Raw genomic sequence first — 20,044 nt, forward strand, 5'->3', positions numbered from 1 at the left:
CATCACCATCACCACTATCATCATCATCAACACCATCACCACTATCATCATCATCAACACCATCACCACTTTCATCAACACCATCACCACTATCATCATCATCAACACCATTATCAATACCCTAATCATCCTCACCACCACCACCATCACCTCCATCATTCATCATCACCACGCCGCGAATTGACTCGCCGTGAATGCTTCACGATGTGTGTTACTCTCTTCAAACAACAACCATCATCATCATCATCAATAGCCACGAAACAATCCACTGCTTGACGAAGGCTCCTCCAATTCAGCGCTCCGTCTCCCCGTGGGGTGAGCCCCGGGTGTACGTCCATCCTTTGGGCTGCCACTCGGCGCTTAGTGTCGCCCACCAATAGATCAATCAACCAATACATCAATTGAGCAATCAACATCCTATTCTCGCCAGCCACGCACCGAGAAACGCGTCCCTTTTCAAATGACTTGGGCCAATCATCTTAATTTGTTTTGCGCTCGATAAAAATCGGTACTCACTTGATTCGAGATCATTCTCATCATGGAGTTGGCGATCGTGCACTCCACGTGGTCGCAAAGTACTCGTTGGTAGAGACGTCTAAATAGTTCTAGATTTGAAGCTTTCGTGACTGCAAGGATTCATATTGTTAGGTTTTTTTCGGTAAAGTCACGTAGGTAAAAACATTAAAATTAAAATTAATAAAAGTAAAATAAAAAATAAAATAAAAATCACGACGTTTCGGAGGCAACACAAGCTTCCGTCTTCAGGTGGAACCGTCACAGCACGATAGCTGTATCAAGTAAATTCGTTTTTTATTTTACTTTTATTAATTAAAATTTTTACCTACGTGACTTTACCGAAAAAACCTAAGAATACGTCTAAATAGTGTTTGTGCGTACTAGTCGGTAATAGGAACGCCTGTATATTTAGCTGGGTATGTGTTTGCGTGTTGGATCCGCGCGTATCTATTAACATACACACACACACAAGGCACGTATCAAGTTATGCCAGTTCGTACGAATCCGTTGACGCGTTTACGCATCAATTAGTATGCGCGCGTGTGCGTTTATCGGACGCACGCGTTTTTAAAACTTTAGACACGCGCACGTATCGGCAGTTTTTCGCACGTGTATCAACTGCTGGACACGTCTGTGTTTATAAAAGTGTGCGAGTGTGTTTACATATATAGCGCGTATGCATGCATGCATCAGTCGGTATGCAGGCGTGTGCATATCGAAACTCCGCGTACGTTATGGGCTTGTACACGCATGCGTATCAATTGGGATGTTTTTTTCTTTCACACACACCTAACCATTGGTACGAGTTTTGTCGAGACCGCAAATGTGCGCGCGTGCGTGTCTACATACGTACGTATCGATCTGTGCGTGTGCGTGTATCGGCCGTACGAATTTAGGCCAGTTGTTCTTAATCTTCAATGCAGCCTTGTGTGCACCCCCCCCCCCCCCCTTTTCGTTGTCAATAGTTATAAGAAAAAAAAATGTAAAATGTTGATAAATACATAGGGTAATCTTTGGTTATTTCGGTAAAGTCGCGTAGGTAGCAAAATTAAAGCAAAATAAAAAATTACGACGTTTCGATCGCAACGCAAGCGGGTCGTTCTCAGGCAGAAAAAAAAAATAATCCAGCAGTGCAACTGCTGAATCGAAAGAAGCAAAGAGTTGTGGATGCCTGCAGTCAGTAAAGCTTCAAGTAAAGACTAAATACATAGGAGTTGTCCATAACACAGATGTGTTATTTTGGGGGGTTAGATCGCATAAATAAATGAATGTGTCGTTAAACCCGCCACCACCCGACACAGCCAACTAGTAAGGGTCGTCACGTAAATGGAACGTGGCCAATTCGTCACCTAGTACAGCACTAGTGTGTAGTGTATAGTGTAGTATACTAGTACACTAGTGTATAGTGTGTGTATAGGAGTGTAGTGTATAGTGTAGTGTACTAGTACAGCACTAGTGTATAGTGTAGTGTGTAGTGTAGTGTATAGTGTAGTGTATAGTGTAGTGTACTAGTACAGCACTAGTGTATAGTGTAGTGTGTAGTGTAGTGTATAGTGTAGTGTATAGTGTAGTATACTAGAACAGCACTAGTGTATAGTGTAGTGTATAGTGTAGTGTACTAGTACAGCACTAGTGTATAGTGTAGTGTATAGTGTAGTGTACTAGTACAGCACTAGTGTATAGTGTAGTGTATAGTGTAGTATACTAGTACAGCACTAGTGTATAGTGTAGTGTATAGTGTAGTGTATAGTGTAGTGTATAGTGTAGTATACTAGTACGGCACTAGTGTATAGTGTAGTGTATAGTGTATTATACTAGTACAGCACTAGTGTGTAGTGTAGTGTATAGTGTAGTATACTAGTACAGCACTAGTGTATAGTGTAGTGTATAGTGTAGTATACTAGTACAGCACTAGTATATAGTGTAGTGTATAGTGTAGTGTACTAGTACAGCACTAACCGGTGAGTTGGAGAGCCAAGCCACAACATTTACAAGTCTGAGCTACGACGTTTCGCCAGTAATTGCAACCAGCTTCATCAGGCGGACGGCCACATTTGTGGAGAAGCCCACCCGTCTCGTTCCTTAAAATTAGAGCCGTAGATGCGACGACAACATTCTTACGCGAAGTGGGGAGGAGGAGGGGGGGGGGGAGATGATTAATTAATGCAAATTCACGCATTAACACGTTTTTTTTATGTAGTTAGATCGCGTAAAAAACATATAAATGTGTCGTCAAACCCGCCACCACCCGACACGGCCAATCGGCGAGCAACATGCTGCCGATTCGTCACTGGTGCAGCACGAACCGGGGTCGGGTGGTGGAGGGCCCAGACCCACAGCATTTTACTATTCACAGCTACGACGGAGGGGGGGGGGGCTTAGATGAAACAGTCAACTTGATTTCGATTAAAAGCTTTCGTGACTGCAGGGATTCATCTTCTTGGTTCTTTCGGTAAAGTCACGTAGAAGGGAAGTAATACAATGATAAAAATAAAAGATAATAAAATACATTTCGATTAAAAGCTTTCGTGACTGCAGGGATTCGTCTCCTTGGTTCTTTCGGTAAAGTCCCGTAGAAGGGAAGTAATACAATGATAAAAATAAAAGATAATAAAATACATTTCGATTTAAAGCTTTCGTGACTGCAGGGATTCATCTCCTTGGTTCTTTCGGTAAAGTCACGTAGAAGGGAAGTAATACAATGATAAAAATAAAAGATAATAAAATACATTTCGATTTAAAGCTTTCGTGACTGCAGGGATTCATCTCCTTGGTTCTTTCGGTAAAGTCACGTAGAAGGGAAGTAATACAATGATAAAAATAAAAGATAATAAAATACATTTCGATTTAAAGCTTTCGTGACTGCAGGGATTCATCTTCTTGGTTCTTTCGGTAAAGTCACGTAGAATGGAAATAATAAAATATTACATTATTTCATTACGTTTTATTTTTATTATTTTATTATTTCCATTCCACGTGACTTTACCGAAAGAACCAAGAAGATGAAAAGTCAACTTGCCCGTGTTGAATTTGTCTTTTCGGCGATGAACATTCTCTAAACAACGACAACACAAACATCTGGCCGTGTCTCGCTACCCCCGGGAGAGGAGGAGGGGGGGGGGTGTTAGTGCACCCCCAGGTAAAGAACAACTACCAGGTACACGCGTTGGCATGTGCGTGTGTGCGCGCAATGAGTAGTTCAAGTTCAAGTAAATGTATTAGGTATAGCCCTGTGAGCCAATTCGGCTCTTGAATCGGGTACAACCGCAACAAACAAAAACATGAACAAAAAAACATCTTGAAGGGAATATATGTAACCGAGTGCAAACAGAACATACAAGAAAAGAAAACAGCAAAATATTGCAGAAAAAAACGCCGTACACCGACTCGATACGTGAAACGCATCGAGTGAGCGTGCAACCACCAAAGGTACCTACCTCGTGTTAGCCTAACCCAGGGGTCGGCAACCTACGGCTCCGGAGCCGCATGCGGCTCTTTGCGGGCTGCTTCTTGACGATATGTACGCATGTACAGTATGTACTCAGATGCATTGCGGCTCTTGAAATACTGAATTTTGTACCGAATTGGAAAGAAATGGCTCTTCTTGTTATTTTGGTTGCCGACCCCTGGCCTAACCCAACGCGGCCCTGCGCACAGCGATACAAAGCAGTGCTTGGCCACAGCCGCTCAACTATCAACTGGTACGTGCAAGTTCGCTTGTCTGTGTGTGTGTGTGCGTGGGTGGGTTTTTTTTGTTTGCCGAAACCTGGGGGGAGCGGTGGCGCAGCGGTTAGCGCGCCGCGCTACGAACCCGGCGGCCCGAGTTCGATTCCTGCTCGTGGCCATCAGGTTCTGGCGGCGTGGAGCCCGTCGTGTCGGCCTTAATAGGTGCTCGCTAACAGCACTTGCCCCGACAGTCTGTCGAGGCGACACGGGTGGTCTTACCGGGAAATGTGTGTCTTGCGTACGATTCATCCGCAGTGGTTACGTATAGCAATTGGTACGTGCAAGCCCGTATATACATATACATTACGCATTTGATCTTCCATACCCAGTGGGTCTGTACGTATCAGATTCACGCAGCGTTAGCACGCGTCCGTGTATCACTGGTACGCGTGTACGTATCGGTGGTACGTGTTTCGTATCGTGGTGCCACTACTCGAAAGGCGCGCTCATTTGCCTACCTACTCACCTCGCTCATCCACTCACCTACCCACTCAATTATCAATTCACTCACCGACCCACTCGCCTATCCACTTGTTTACCTACTCACTCACCTACTCGCCTACCTCATTAACCTACCCACACTCACCCGCCCATTCACCGACTCACCCACTTACTCACTTACTCACCTACTCAACTACTAACCCGCCTACTAACTGACCTTCACACTCGCTCAGTCACCTACTCACCAACCCACTCACCAACTCACTCACTTGTTCATCCACTCACTCACCGATCCACCCACTCACCCACGATGCCCCCTCTGTGCCGTGTGGAGGAATCCTCTCTCAACTCGATCACTCGCTCACTCGCCCACCCACCCACTGACTCACCCACCCACTCACTCGCCCACCCACCCACTCGCTCACTCACCCACCCACTGACTCACTCGCTCGCTCACTCGCTCACTCACCCAGTCACCCACCCACTCACTTACTCACCCACCCACTCACTCACTCACCCACCCACCCACTGACTCACTCACCCACCCACCCACCCACTGACTCACTCACCCACCCACTCACCCACCCACTCGCCCACCCACTCGCCCACCCACTCGCCCACCCACTCGCCCACCCACTCGCCCACCCACTCGCCCACCCACTCGCCCACTCACTCGCCCACTCACCCGCCCACTCACCCGCCCACTCACTCGCTCACCCACTCGCCCACCCACTCGCCCACCCACTCGCCCACCCACTCGCCCACCCACTCGCCCACCCACTCGCCCACCCACTCGCCCACTCACTCACCCACCCACTCGCCCACTCACTCGCCCACTCACTCGCCCACTCACCCGCCCACCCACTCGCCCACCCACTCGCCCACCCACTCGCCCACCCACTCGCCCACTCACTCGCCCACTCACCCGCCCACTCACCCGCCCACTCACTCGCTCACCCACTCGCCCACCCACTCGCCCACCCACTCGCCCACCCACTCGCCCACCCACTCGCCCACCCACTCGCCCACCCACTCGCCCACTCACTCACCCACCCACTCGCCCACTCACTCGCCCACTCACTCGCCCACTCACTCGCTCACCCACTCGCCCACCCACTCGCCCACCCACTCGCCCACCCACTCGCCCACCCACTCGCCCACCCACTCGCCCACCCACTCGCCCACCCACTCGCCCACCCACTCGCCCACTCACTCGCCCACTCACTCGCCCACTCACCCGCCCACCCACTCGCCCACCCACTCGCCCACCCACTCGCCCACTCACTCACCCACCCACTCACCCACTCACCCTCTCTGTGCTGTGTGGAGGAATCCTCTCAAATCGCAGAGGACGCAGTTTAAGCGATGCACGCTGGAGACCCCCCCCGGGTGAGAAAACGACAACAACAACAAACTTTAACTTCACGTGCTAATTTAAATTACGACTACCGGCTATATATTCGTACCACTCTGTGAGTGTGTGTGTACACACCCGTGGTTATGCACATGTATACTACGTATCATCTGCACTCGTTTAGCAGACTTATGCTATACCAATCACTACACGCATGTATTTTACGGATCGATCGGTCTGCACGCATAGGGTATGTTGTACGCCTACTCGTTACGCGTATCGGCTTTTTTATTTTTCATAAGTGTACGCACATTCGCGTGTACGTTTCACGCGCACGTATCAGTTGGCGTGTGTGTGTGTGTGTGTATCAGTTGATCTGTTGTACGTACGACGACATGCGCAAGGGTTCCTGCAATTGGCGTTAGCGCTCGCGTACCAAGGTATGTACAATACCGAATCACCGTTAGCGCATCGGCATCTGTGTATCGATGAGTTACAATAATGTCAGTCTTTATTTTCACGTATACACACACACACAGATATCCATGCGTGCGATGTACGTATCGATACGTATCGATACTGACTAATCAACGTTTGTTGATTGATTCGACGCTCCAATCGCAACTGTTGGTACGGATACAAAAGTTACGTGCGTATCGATTTCGTCTCACCTTCGTCCGTTGATGCGAGCGCGTACGGCTCCCCATGTATCCGTCGCCACGTATCGATCTATGGCGCGCGCATATCGATTTGAATCGCGTATTGGGGAGCGCGTTGGTCTAGACTCGAGTTCGATTCCCGCTCACGGCCACCAACAGCAGTGACCGATTATCCGAGCCGGTCCTGGGCCACTCCTAGGTCGACTCGGCCCTTAAATGAGAACCTGGTGCGGTGTGCGAGCATTGGGCAGTGGGGAGACAAAGGCGGCCGAGCGTGGTTCTGGCCCACATCCCACCCACCCACCCCCTCGTGTGCCGTTCCGGCCTTCGCGAGTGTTCGCTCGGAGCACTTGCCCCTGCAGTCTGTCAAAGGACATCTAAGCAGGGGTTGAGCCTGGATCAAGGTCGTAGCCATGGAGTTAACATTTGGGCGGGCAAATCTTCTAGGGGGTCTGCCCCCCCCCCCCCCCCAGAAAAAAAATCTAAATTTTAAAACGAATTTCTTGTCTAAAATATAAAACATTTCACTAACACTTATATGGACTGCAATGATGTCTAAGAGTGTATTGTATTACATTGCTCTGTTTTTGCTTTTTTTTTTACCTTTTCTTGTCTCATTGTATGTAACGGCAGAGAATAGGGATTAATAAAGTACAACCATAACCACAATCGTATAAACAGAAATCTGTTTTAGAGAAACATATTGGGAGGGGGGGGGGAATTTTGAGCATACTTGAATATTGGGGGGGATGTGTGCCCCCCCCTAATCAATATTATAATCGCGGATGGGTGACTGGTGGTTGCGGCTGCTGGACTTTACTCTGCGTGCCCCTAAGAACGTCCTCCCTGTATGGACTGGCGTGGCGTAGTATGGCCAAAATAATCGCACATGAAACCGCGAAATTTGACGCCTTGAGCGAAAGCCGAGTAGCGCTTCTGTCCCGGTTATAACCTCGAGGCAGTGGTGGGCAATTCCACATTCCCGCGGCGAGGGTGGAGGGTTAAGTCCATCCATCAAACAATCAATGTCGACTTTTTAAAGAGTGGTATCGATTTTATGTACTCTGAAAGGACAGTGTTGGTATTGAGTGTTCTAGAAGGGATAGAGCTGAGTGACTGATGTACAACTCTAGTGATGCTCTAGAAGGGATAGAGCTGAGTGACTGATGTACAACTCTAGTGATGCTCTAGAAGGGCTAGAGAGCTGAGTGACTGATGTACAACTCTAGTGATGCTCTAGAAGGGATAGAGAGCTGAGTGACTGATGTACAACTCTAGTGATGCTCTAGAAGGGATAGAGAGCTGAGTGACTGATGTACATTCTAGTGATGCTCTAGAAGGGCTAGAGAGCTGAGTGACTGATGTACATTCTCATGATGTTCTAGAAGGGATCGAGAGCTGAGTGACTGATGTACAACTCTTGTGATGTTCTAGAAGGGATAGAGAGCTGCGTGACTGATGTACATTCTAATGATGTTCTAGAAGGGCTAGAGAGCTGAGATTGTGTTCAAATATTGAAGTCGATACGTTTATAACTTGAGAAGAAAAATACCAAGATAATATGCATAATAATGGGCCGCAAAATCACGGCGCCTGGGAAATCGACGGATTTAGAACCTCAATTTGAAAATCATGAAAACTTTTATTAACTTTCAAATCTTAAGCATTTTAACCAAGAGATGCATGCTAAAGATGTTCACCCTAGAATCCGTAAAAAGGGGTTGACACACTTAATCGTAACATAATATACATTAAGGCAAGCAAGTTGCTAAGCCTCGATAACATAATTTATTTAAACAAATTACTTAATAATTCATCGAGTTTCCCCCCGCCTACGTAAAACTTTCTGTAATTCCCTCCCGTGAAATACTTTAAGAACATCACAGCCATGTGGCTTCAATCAACCCAAAACATGTGCCCGCGTGTGCGCGCGCGCGCAACGCGGTCCTGTGCCTCCCCTAGGTCGACTCGGCCTCAAATGCTCGCTGGTGAGACAAAGGCGGTCGGGCGCGATGTTCGTCACCCAACTCCCTCGTGTGCCGTGCCCGACTTTTATGCGGCACTTGCCCCAACAGTCGGTTAAGGCTTTCCGCTGGGGGGGGGGGGTGGCTTTGCCTTTGTGTTTGAGGGATCGGTGGTGCAGTGGTTGGCGCACCGCTCCTACGATTCCTGGCCACGGCTAACGTCAGGTGGCGTTCGTGATTAGCTGTGTCAAACGTTGGCTAAGTTGTGGGGAGACAAAGGCGGCCGGGCGTTGTTTAGACCACACCATACTCACGGCGCAATAAGCCCCAACAGTCTATAACGTCATGCGAGGTATTTCTATACTGTATAAGTGTACGTGCGTATGCTGTGTACGTGTGTGTACGTGTGTGTACGTATGTACGCGTACGTATGTATGCGCGCTCATATGTGTGTGTGTACCTTAATAGGTGCTCGCTAACAACAGTACAGCACTGCAGATTTCGTCTTATCATTGACCCCATATGTTGACATGCGTGTACGTTCTTATGCATGTATGCGTGTACGTACATACGTATGTGTTAGCACTTGCCCTAAGAGTTTGTTTAGGCTATATGGGGGAGAGGGGGCTTTGTCTTTGTGAGTCTGTGGGGAGCGGTGGCGCAGTGGTTAGCGCACAACTGTTGCTACATGTTGACATGCGTGTGCGTACATGCGTACGTTCGTACGTGTGTATGTATGTACAGCGCCCTGGGTGCGATGTGCAAACATCGCCACTGGGGAGACAAAGGCGGCCGGGCGTGGTGTTGGCCACCCACCCACCCCCACCTCGTGTGCCGTGCCGGCCTTCATAGGCGCTCGCTAACAGCACTTGCCCCAACGGCCCGTTAGAGGCTATACGGGGAGAGGTTTCTTTTACCTTCTTACCGATGTATCGGGATCGTGTTTAAGTTTGTGTGCGCTCGCGATAACTGCACTTGCCCCGACGGTCTAGTAAGGCTACACGCGGGGAACCTTTGTCTGTGTCTGTGTGTAACACACTTTTTGTGTGTGGTCACAAACAAACAAATATATAGACCCCCCTCCGCCCCGGATAGGCTTAACAGACTGTTGGGGCAAGTGCTGTGAGCGAGTAGCAGCCGGCACTCGCAATTGGCCAGCGCCACGCAGGGCCGCCTTTGTCTCCCCAGGGGCTACGCTTACTACACACACACACACCGTAACCAGCTACTCATTTGAGGCCGAGTCGACCTAGGTTGTAGGTCCAGGACCGGTCACTGAGCGTGTTTTTTAATAGAGCGCCGTGAGCGCGAATCGAACTCGGGTCCCTGTCTTGGTGGTTGTAGGTTCGTAACGCGCACGCGGCTATTAGGAACCTCGGTGCGTTACGCACGGAACCCCGAACCGAAGTTCGATTCGATCGCCACGGCAAACGCCCGGCGGCTGGTGACGGCAGGACCAGCGTGGTGAAGTATGGTCAAAGCGAGCGGACACGGCGTGAGTTTGTGAGGTTGAGAAGAGTGAAGTGACAACGAACGAACACAAACGGAGAAGCCCCTCGGCAGATCTGTCCACAGCGCAGGTGGGTGCTCCTGGAAGGGAATGAAAACAGTGTCGATAACGTGCGACGTTTCGGGGAATGAACCTTGTTCAGTACCCGAAATGGCTCATATTATTTATATATATATATATTCGCGTGTACGGACTTTTGTGCGGTTATTACGTTAACAGTTTATTACTTACCGATTTCGTCGTCTGATATTTCGCGACTTGGTTATAATTCGCGTTCTATTACCTCCTCCGCCCCCTCCCCCATTTAAGTCTAAAGGGGCTTCGGGGGAAATCGTAACGACGACGGACGGATGACAAATTGACGTTCCAGCGACGTTCAGATTTGCGGTCAAGTGCAACCTCGCTCGGGGCAAACTCGCCACAGAAGCGGCGTCACGGGAGAAGGGGGGGGGGGAGTGGGTCAATTTTAGGGAGAAAGTCGTGAACGGTAACGTGGACTTTTTTTTTTAAAGGGGTGAGTGGGTCAATTTTAGGGAGAAAGTCGTGAACGGTAACGTGGACTTTTTTTTGAAAGGGGTGAGTGGGTCAATTTTAGGGAGAAAATCGTGAACGGTAACGTGGATTTTTTTTTTAAAGGTGGTGAGTTGGGTGAGTGGGTCAATTTTAGGGGGAAAGTCATGAACGGTAACGTGGACTTTTTTTTTAAAGGGGTGAGTGGGTCAATTTTAGGGAGAAAATCGTGAACGGTAACGTGGACTTTTTTTTTTAAAGGGGTGAGTGGGTCAATTTTAGGGAGAAAATCGTGAACGGTAACGTGGATTTTTTTTTAAAGGGGTGAGTTGGGTGAGTGGGTCAATGTTAGGGAGAAAGTCGTGAACGGTAACGTGGACTTTAAAAAATGTTGTAAAAAACGTAGCAGCTTTTCGCGAACCGATATTATTCGTGTAAAAGTTTTTTTGTGTTTGCGTGGTTAGATCGCGTAAGTATGAATGTTGTGTCGTGAACTCTCCACCACCATGGACAACGGCCAATTATTATCAAGGGATTAGTCGCGTAAACAAAACGCCAAGTGGGTTAACTACTTCAGCCCACCGGGGGGTGTGTTAGAGAGTAAATCCACAAACATTTACTCAATGGAGTCGGCACTGCGAAGTTTCGCTGCTAATTTATTACGATTAACTGGAACTTTTTTTTGTATTCATGCGGGAGCGGTCAGCGGTGTACAACCTAAGTTCGATTCCTGTTCACTGGGTCACACCAACACCCATTGACGACGATTATCTGAATCGGTTTTGGTGCGATGTGTAAGCATTGCCACGGAGGGAGACAAAGGCGGCCGGGCGTGGTGCTGGCCACCCACCCCATCGTTCATAGTCGCTACTTGCTAACAGCACTTGCCACGCCAGTGTGTTAAAGGCTATATGGTGGACCTTTGTCTTCGTGTGAATCTGTACGAATATATTCTTCTGCTAAGACTTAATGGGGGATAAACAACATGTAATTGCCCCGTATTGATTATGTATTAATTATATCAGGTATAATAGAATTACGCAATGATGTTATAACTGACTGTGTGTGCGTGCGTTGGCTGCACGCGTGAATCTTCCACACGTAGTAGATGGTTGACTGACCGGTGATTAACTGAAACAAATGATCGTGATGTTCTAGAAGGGCGAGAGAGAGAGAGCTGAGTGACTGGTGTGTTAGTGGTTGTACGTTGTTGAACTTCTTTCGCATCGTACGTAGCCAACCGCGCTAATAGAATGTGCGAGGAAAGGACAGAAAACCGGTGATTTAAAAGGGCACCGCGCCAGTCGCTTTTTAATACTGTATCGGAAGGAAGAGCGTTCCAGACGGCCGCTGAAGTGCATCTGAAAGCGCGCGGTGGTGATGGGTGTTCTTTTAGGGCTAGAGAGCTGAGTGACTGAATTATATTGATGTTCTAGAAGAGATAGATAGCTAAGTGACTGCTGTACATTATAGTGATGTTCTAGAAGGGCCAGAGAGCTGAGTTACTGATGTCCATTCTAGTGATGTTCTAGAAGGGATAGAGAGCTGAGTGACTGATGTACAACTCTAGTGATGTTCTTGAAGGGCTAGAGAGCTGAGTGACTGATGTACAACTCTAGTGATGCTCTAGAAGGGATATAGAGCTGAGTGACTGATTTACCGGTTTCGATTCCCGCTCACGACCAACACCGGCGATTATTATCTGAACCGGTCCTGGGCTCCCCCCCTAGGTCGACTCAGCCTCAAATGAGTACCTGGTGCGATGTGTATAACATCGCAACTGGGGAGACAAAGGCGGCCGGGCGTGGTGTTGGCCACCCACCCCCTCGTGTGCCGTGTCGGCCTTCATAGGTGCTGCTCCTCGCTAACAGCACTTGCCCCAGTAGTCCCCCGAGGCTACACGGGGGAGGGGGGGGGGCTTTGTCTTTGTGTCTTGGCGCAGTGGTTGACGCACTGCGAAGCCTCAGTAATTCAATTCCCCGCTCACGGCCAACATCAGTGGCTATTATCTCTGAACGTGACTGTGTGTGCATTTAAATTACCGTGCACGTGTTTGTGTGTGTGTGCACGTGTTTGTGTGCGTGTGTGTACACGCCTGTGTGCGTGTACACGCCTGTGTGTGCGTGTGTGTATGCGTGTGTGTGTGTACACGTCTGTGTGTGTGTGTGTACACGTCTGTGTGTGTGTGTGTGTACACGCGTGTGCGTACATGCTGAGAGTTGAATCTTCATGTTTGTGTGTGAGTGGGGAGCGGTGGCGCAGTGGTTAGCGCGCTGCACTACCAACCTGACCCAACCCCCACTACCTCCCCCGAGTTCGATTCCCACTCGCGGCCGCCAACACCCAGTGACGATTATTTGAACCGGTCCTGAAGCTCCCCTAGGTCGACTCAGCCTCAAATGAGTACCTGGTGCGATGCGTAAAGAAACATTGCCACGAGGGAGACAAAGGCGGTCGGGCGTGGCGCTGGCCACCCACCCCCTCGTGTGCCGTGCCGGCCTTCATAGGTGCTCGCTAACAGCACTTGCCCCAACACTCTGTGAAGGTTATACCGGGGATGTTTGCAAACGCGCATTGATCAGCTTGGCGAAATTTCGATTTAAAGCTTTCGTGACTGCAGGGATTCATCCTCTTGGTTCTTTCGGAAAAGTCACGCAGAAGGGAAGTAATAAAATAATGAAAATAAAACATAATAAAATAATGAAATTTCGATTTAAAGCTTTCGTGACTGCAGGGATTCATCTTCTTGGTTCTTTCGGAAAAGTCACGCAGAAGGGAAGTAATAAAATAATGAAAATAAAACATAATAAAATAATGAAATTTCGATTTAAAGCTTTCGTGACTGCAGGGATTCATCTTCTTGGTTCTTTCGGAAAAGTCACGCAGAAGGGAAGTAATAAAATAATGAAAATAAAACATAATAAAATAATGAAATTTCGATTTAAAGCTTTCGTGACTGCAGGGATTCATCTTCTTGGTTCTTTCGGTAAAGTCATGTAGAAGGGAAGTAATAAAATAATAAAAATAAAACATAATAAAATAATGAAATTTCGATTTAAAGCTTTCGTGACTGCAGGGATTCATCTTCTTGGTTCTTTCGGTAAAGTCACGTAGAAGGGAAGTAATAAAATAATGAAAATAAAACATAATAAAAAAATGAAATTTCGATTTAAAGCTTTCGTGACTGCAGGGATTCATCTTCTTGGTTCTTTCGGTAAAGTCACGTAGAAGGGAAGTAATAAAATAATAAAAATAAAACATAAGACCTGGTTTAACTTGAGGACGGCTGCTTGCGTTGTGGCCGAAACGTCGTGAGAATAATTTTATTATGTTTTATTTTCATTATTTTATTACTTCCCTTCTACGTGACTTTACCGAAAGAACCAAGAAGATGAAACACTGCTTGGCGATGTTTGGTGAAGCCATCCAATAAGCGTCACAGCGTGAATCGACATAGACACACACGTCTGCGTACTTCGTGTTTTTGTGCGTGTATGTTCGGGAATGTATTTCGCTACTGTGTGTGGTGGTGGTGTGTGTGGGTGTGTGATGGTGGGGTTGTTTGGTGGTGGTGTGTGTGCTGTGTGGTGGTGGTGGTGATGTGTGTGTGTTTGTGTGGTGGTGTGTGTGCTGTGTGGTGGTGGTGGTGATGTGTGTGTTTGTGTGGTGGTGTGTGTGCTGTGTGGTGGTGGTGGTGGTGTGTGTGCTGTGTGGTGGTGGTGGTGATGTGTGTGTTTGTGTGGTGGTGGTCTGTGTGTGTGGGTGTTTGGTGGTGGTGGTGTGTGTGTGTGTGGGTGTTTGGTGGTGGTGGTGTGTGTGTGTGTGGGTGTTTGGTGGTGGTGGTGGTGGTGTGTGTGTGGGTGTTTGGTGGTGATGTGTGTGTGTGTGTGGGTGTTTGGTGGGGATGTGTGGGTGTGTGGGTGTTTGGTGGGGATGTGTGGGTGTGTGGGTGTTTGGTGGGGATGTGTGGGTGGTGGTGGTGTGTGAGTGGTGTGTGTGTGTGTGTGTGGTGTGTGTGGTGGTGTGTGTGGTGGTGTGTGTGTGTGGTGGTGTGGTTTCTGTGTGTGGTGTGTGGTTGTGTGTGTGGGCGTATGACTGCTTGCGTACACCGCGCCAAAGATAAAGATCTCCCAGGTAGTCTTCAACCGGCTGTTTTGGGGCAAGTGCCGTTCGCAAGGACCTCTTGAAGGGCCGGGGGGACTGTGCAAGTGGAGATGGGGGGGAGGGGTGGCCAGCACCCACTCACAGCCGCCTTTGTCTCCCCTAGTGTTGACATTTTACGCATCGCCCATTTGAGGCCGAGTCGATCTAGGGGAGGCCCAGGACCGTCGCTGATGATGTCCCGTGAGCCCGAACATAAACAATTCGTGTACTTTTCGTGAAACGTAATCCACGCGATTTTGTTCCGTTTGCGTGCTTACAACGTTGTAATTTACACGCGCCTGTGCACACAAAATAAACCGCAGCCTTATGTACATATAGAGACGTAAAACACGAATATTGCTGCAAATATGTGCACGCTCGTATAGTTTAACGATCGTGTAATAGTCACACACACACACATTCTTGCGCGCGCACACACACACGCATACACACACACACACAGTGCTTGTGTAGTGTACATGCGCAAAGACAAAGGTCCCCGGTATAGCCTTAACAGACTGTTGGGGCAAGTGCTGTTAGCGAGCAGCAGCTGCACTTATGCAGGCGGGAATGGATAGAAAACGCCACGCCCGGCCGCCTTTGTCTCCCCAGCCGGGGGGGGGCTTTACAAATCGATTTCTTCTGGGGAAATCGAACTCTCGCTGCCTTGTGGGTCCAACCAGCTGAACAAAGTCATGGGTTCGTCACCGGTCTGTGGTCGGCAAATCGCTTTGTGGGGATCGGGAACCGTTCCATTAATCGCTCGCTGCATCAGTTCCTCGCCTTGATTACTGGAGCATCATCGTCATCATCGTCATCATCAGCACATCGATTATTGAAAATCGATTATTTCATACTAACCTCGCGTCGACGTCTGCCCCGGGCGCACCGGAATAATCTCGAACATTCTAAGAATCCGTCATCATTTTTACTTTGTTATTAAAGTACCAACGTCTTCGAGTGATACAGTTATTTTGCTGTGACGGTTCCACCTGAAGACGGGAAGCTTGTGTTGCCTCCGAAACGTCGTGATTTTTATTTTATTTTTATTTTAACTTTTATTACTTTTTTTTACCTACGTGACTTTACCGAAAAAACCAAAGAGAAGTGTGAATCCTTGCAGTCACGAAAACTTCTAATCTAGAAAGTGGTTGGTTTCGCGACGCGGCAATTGTGGTGCGTCCCTCCAATCCACACACACGCGGCGCGCGCTCCTGATGCGTTTGTGCGACACTCACAGCGTTCGATCGGTTCGCCCGAGGGAATTTGTGTTATGAGGTTGTTATCAGGAGGGTGGCGAGATGTTAACTCCCTCGCCTGGTATGCAGGAGGTCGTGTATTTGGAGTTTGTGTGTCTCTCTCTGTGGGGAGGCCGTAGTGTAGTGGTTAGCGGAACGCTGCGCAATGATCCTGGCGACACGGCCAACACCAGTGACGATTATCTGAACCGGTCCTGGGCCTCGCCTAGGTCGACTCAGCCTTAAATGAGTACCTAGTGCGGTGTGTAAACATCGCTCACTGGGGAGACAAAGGCAGTCGGGCGTGGTGCTGGCCACCCACCCCCTCGTGTACCGTTCCGGCCTTCATAGGTGCTCGCTAACAGCACTTGTCCCTACAGTCTGTTAAGGCTATACGGGGGATCTTTATCTTTGTGTGTCTCTCTCTCTCTCCCCGTGGTCGCGTGGATTTTTCTCCGGGTCCTCCGGTTTTTCCCCTCCGCATTTAGAATCGACATCGCGAGTCTAGAAAGTAGTTGGATGCTGCTGTAAATGCCCACGTGATTGAGCCACTTGGTTGAGCTATAATTTGTGATAGACATTACCTGGTTAAATAAAAAAAAGTGTTTAACGTGTTTTTTTTTATAGATTGGTTTTAGTTTTGTATGTCTGGCTGACTAACGTGTCTCTGTCTCTCTCTCTCTCTCTGTCGTGTCTCTTTGTCTGTGCCTGCTTTGTTGTGACCAGTTCACGACACCTACACGATATGGTGAGAAGCGAGATGGAGTGGATGGGCAAGTCGACTTGAAATGCTCTCAACAAACAACCAACAACCAACAACCAACAACAACAACAACAACAACAAAAACTGACCACGCAAAATTACAATCGATTCTAATATTTTATTTTGTGAACACTCAAACCCCCACCCCCCCCTCCCCCATCCCCTTGAATATTGATGGATTATCGATAAATGTTTTCCTCCAATGACAAAAAAACACACACACACACACACACTTTATAACACATGATAACAACACACACAATAGTACAACACGTTTAACGCGTGCATATAAACACGCGTGCACACATGCCGGATTAACGGGGGGGGGGGGGGGGGGTTGACGGATCGGAACGAGATGGGTATATTTGGGAACGAAATGATGAATGAGTTTAAAAAAATATCAATCCCGTGTCTCTCTCTCCGTCAGTATCGACACTTAACCACACGCAGACAAAGACAAAGCAACCAGCGGCCCCGGTATAGCCTTGGGGAGGTTGGGGGGGGGGGGGGCAAGTGCTGTTAGCGAGTAGCACCAATGAACAAGCAAGGTCGATGTGAGCGTGACATCTGCCCGTCCCCTCCCGCAATTACCACGCCCGACCGCCTTTGTATCCCCACCCGGCACTACACAGCAAGTGGTAGTCGTGTTTTAAGGCCGAGTGGATCGAATCGGGCAGGGAAGCCTCAAATGTATTCGATGCTCAGTTATAGGGTAAGGGGAAGGGAGGGATGGGGGGGGGGGGCAGAGGGGGGCGGGGTGGGTGGGGGGTGCCGTGGGGGAAGGGGTTAAGCTGGGTTCGTCTTGGAGCGCGGTGCGCTAACCGGAGCGCCACCACTCCCCACCAAACGCACGCACACGCGCGCATCGCTTTCATTAAGGCAAGTTAATATCAAGAGTAATAAAGTGAATATAAGACTACGTTGTTGTAAGGGTTATTTATAAAAATGCCATTCTTTTAAATAAAAAAAAAATACAAACCACACAAAATATAAATATGTTCATTTTCGTTCATCATTGAAAATTGTTGCTATTAAAATAATATTAATAATTATAATTGACTGATTTGTGAATAGATTGTTAAACTATGTAAGCATGTCCGTTTCAGGCAATTGCTTATATATTTAAAAAAATACGATGCGTTTATATGTGTGTGTGTATACACTGTCTCTTAATGTCTATACAAAACGAAATGATATAAATACGTAAATACATGAATAAAATAAGTTACTAGATCAGTGTAGATTTTTTTCCTGATATAATTGTTTTTTTGTTTTGGAAAGCTTCGTTAAAATAAAGTTGTATAAACAATTATCATCGTCATTATGATCGGCAAAGTCATCGCGATCATCAGCAGCAGCAGCATCATCATCAGCAGCAGCAAAATGTACATACGCGAACTAATGGCTTTGATTTAAATGATTTAAAGAAATTAAGACCTCCTTTGAATTCAATGAATAAAATTTGTGGATAGAGTGAACTTCTTGAGTGAGGCTGCATTCCAATGTTCCGAGTGTGTGGGTGAGTGCGGGAAGACAAAGGCGGCCGTTTCGTGGTGCTGGCCACCCATCCCCTCGTGTGCCACAGTGCCGGCCTGGGTGAGTTGGTGGGTGGGTGAGTTGGTGAGTGGGTGGGTGAGTGTTGGTGGGTGGGTGAGTTGGTGGGTGGGTGAGTTGGTGAGTGAGTTGGTGGGTGGGTGAATGTGTTGTTGCGGGGTGAGTTGGTGAGTGGGTGAGTTGGTGGGTGGGTGAGTGTGTTGTTACGGGGTGAGTTGGTGAGTGGGTGGGTGAGTCGTTGGGTGAGTGTCATGTTGCGGCCTGAAGTGGGGTGAGTTGGTGAGTTGGTGGGTGGGTGAGTTTGTGGGTGGGTGAGTTGGTGAGTTGGTGGGTGGGTGAGTTGGTGAGTGGGTGAGTTAGTGGGTGGGTGAGTTGGTGAGTAGGTGGGTGGGTGAGTTGGTGAGTGGGTGAGTTGGTGGGTGGGTGAGTTGGTGAGTGGGTGAGTTGGTGGGTGGGTGAGTTGGTGGATGGGTGAGTTGATGGGTGGGTGAGTTGGTGGGTGGGTGAGTTGGTGAGTGGGTGAGTTGGTGAGTTGATTGGTGGGTGAGTTGGTGGGTGGGTGAGTTGGTGGGTGGGTGAGTTGGTGAGTGGGTGGGTGGGTGAGTGTTGTTGGGTGGGTGAGTTAGTGGGTGAGTGAGTTGGTGGGTGGGTGAATGTGTTGTTGCGGGGTGAGTTGGTGAGTGGGTGAGTTGGTGGGTGGGTGAGTGTGTTGTTACGGGGTGAGTTGGTGAGTGGGTGGGTGAGTCGTTGGGTGAGTGTCATGTTGCGACCTGAAGTGGGGTGAGTTGGTGAGTTGGTGGGTAGGTGAGTTGGTGGGTGGGTGAGTTTGTGGGTGGGTGAGTTGGTGGGTGGGTGAGTTGGTGAGTGGGTGAGTTAGTGGGTGGGTGAGTTGGTGAGTAGGTGAGTGGGTGAGTTGGTGAGTGGGTGAGTTGGTGGGTGGGTGAGTTGATGGGTGGGTGAGTTGGTGGGTGGGTGAGTTGGTGAGTGGGTGAGTTGGTGAGTTGATTGGTGGGTGAGTTGGTGGGTGGGTGAGTTGGTGAGTGGGTGGGTGGGTGAGTGTTGTTGGGTGGGTGAGTGTTGTTGGGTGGGTGAGTTAGTGGGTGGGTGAGTTGGTGGGTGGGTGAGTTGGTGAGTGGGTGGGTGGGTGAGTTGGTGAGTGGATGGGTGGGTGAGTTGGTGGGTGGGTAAGTTGGTGGGTGGGTGAGTTGGTGAGTGGGTGGGTGGATGAGTGTTGTTGGGTGGGTGAGTTGGTGGGTGGGTGAGTTGGTGGGTGGGTGAGTTGGTGGGTGGGTGAGTTGGTGGGTGGGTGAGTTGGTGGGTGAGTTGGTGAGTTGGTGAGTGGGTTAGTGGGTGAGTTGGTGAGTTGGTGAGTGGGTGTGTTGGTGGGTGGGTGAGTTGGTGAGTGGGTGAGTTGGTGAGTTGGTGGGTGGGTGAGTGGGTGAGTTGAGTTGGTGAGTTGGTGAGTTGGTGAGTTGGTGGGTGGGTGAGTTGGTGAGTGGGTGAGTTGGTGGGTGGGTGAGTTGGTGAGTGGGTGAGTTGGTGAGTGGGTGAGTTGGTGAGTGGGTGAGTTGGTGGGTGGGTGAGTTGGTGAGTGGGTGAGTTGGTGAGTGGGTGGGTGAGTGTTGTTGGGTGGGTGAGTTGGTGGGTGGGTGAGTTGGTGGGTGGG

The 20,044-nt window shown here is 48.9% G+C and overlaps 1 long non-coding RNA gene across 1 annotated transcript in view; it reads left to right on the plus strand.

Moving 5' to 3' along the window:
- The window catches only part of LOC144948909 (uncharacterized), a 30,647-nt gene extending 13,105 nt beyond the window's left edge, over positions 1 to 17,542 (plus strand). The window contains exon 3 of the long non-coding RNA XR_013640214.1: positions 16,788 to 17,542. This is a non-coding gene — a long non-coding RNA (uncharacterized LOC144948909). The remainder of the gene's footprint in view (positions 1 to 16,787) is intronic.
- Positions 17,543 to 20,044: the final 2,502 nt, after the last annotated feature.

Source organism: Lampetra fluviatilis, chromosome 51, assembly GCF_964198595.1.
Source record: "Lampetra fluviatilis chromosome 51, kcLamFluv1.1, whole genome shotgun sequence".
Classification (NCBI taxonomy): Eukaryota; Metazoa; Chordata; class Hyperoartia; order Petromyzontiformes; family Petromyzontidae; genus Lampetra; species Lampetra fluviatilis.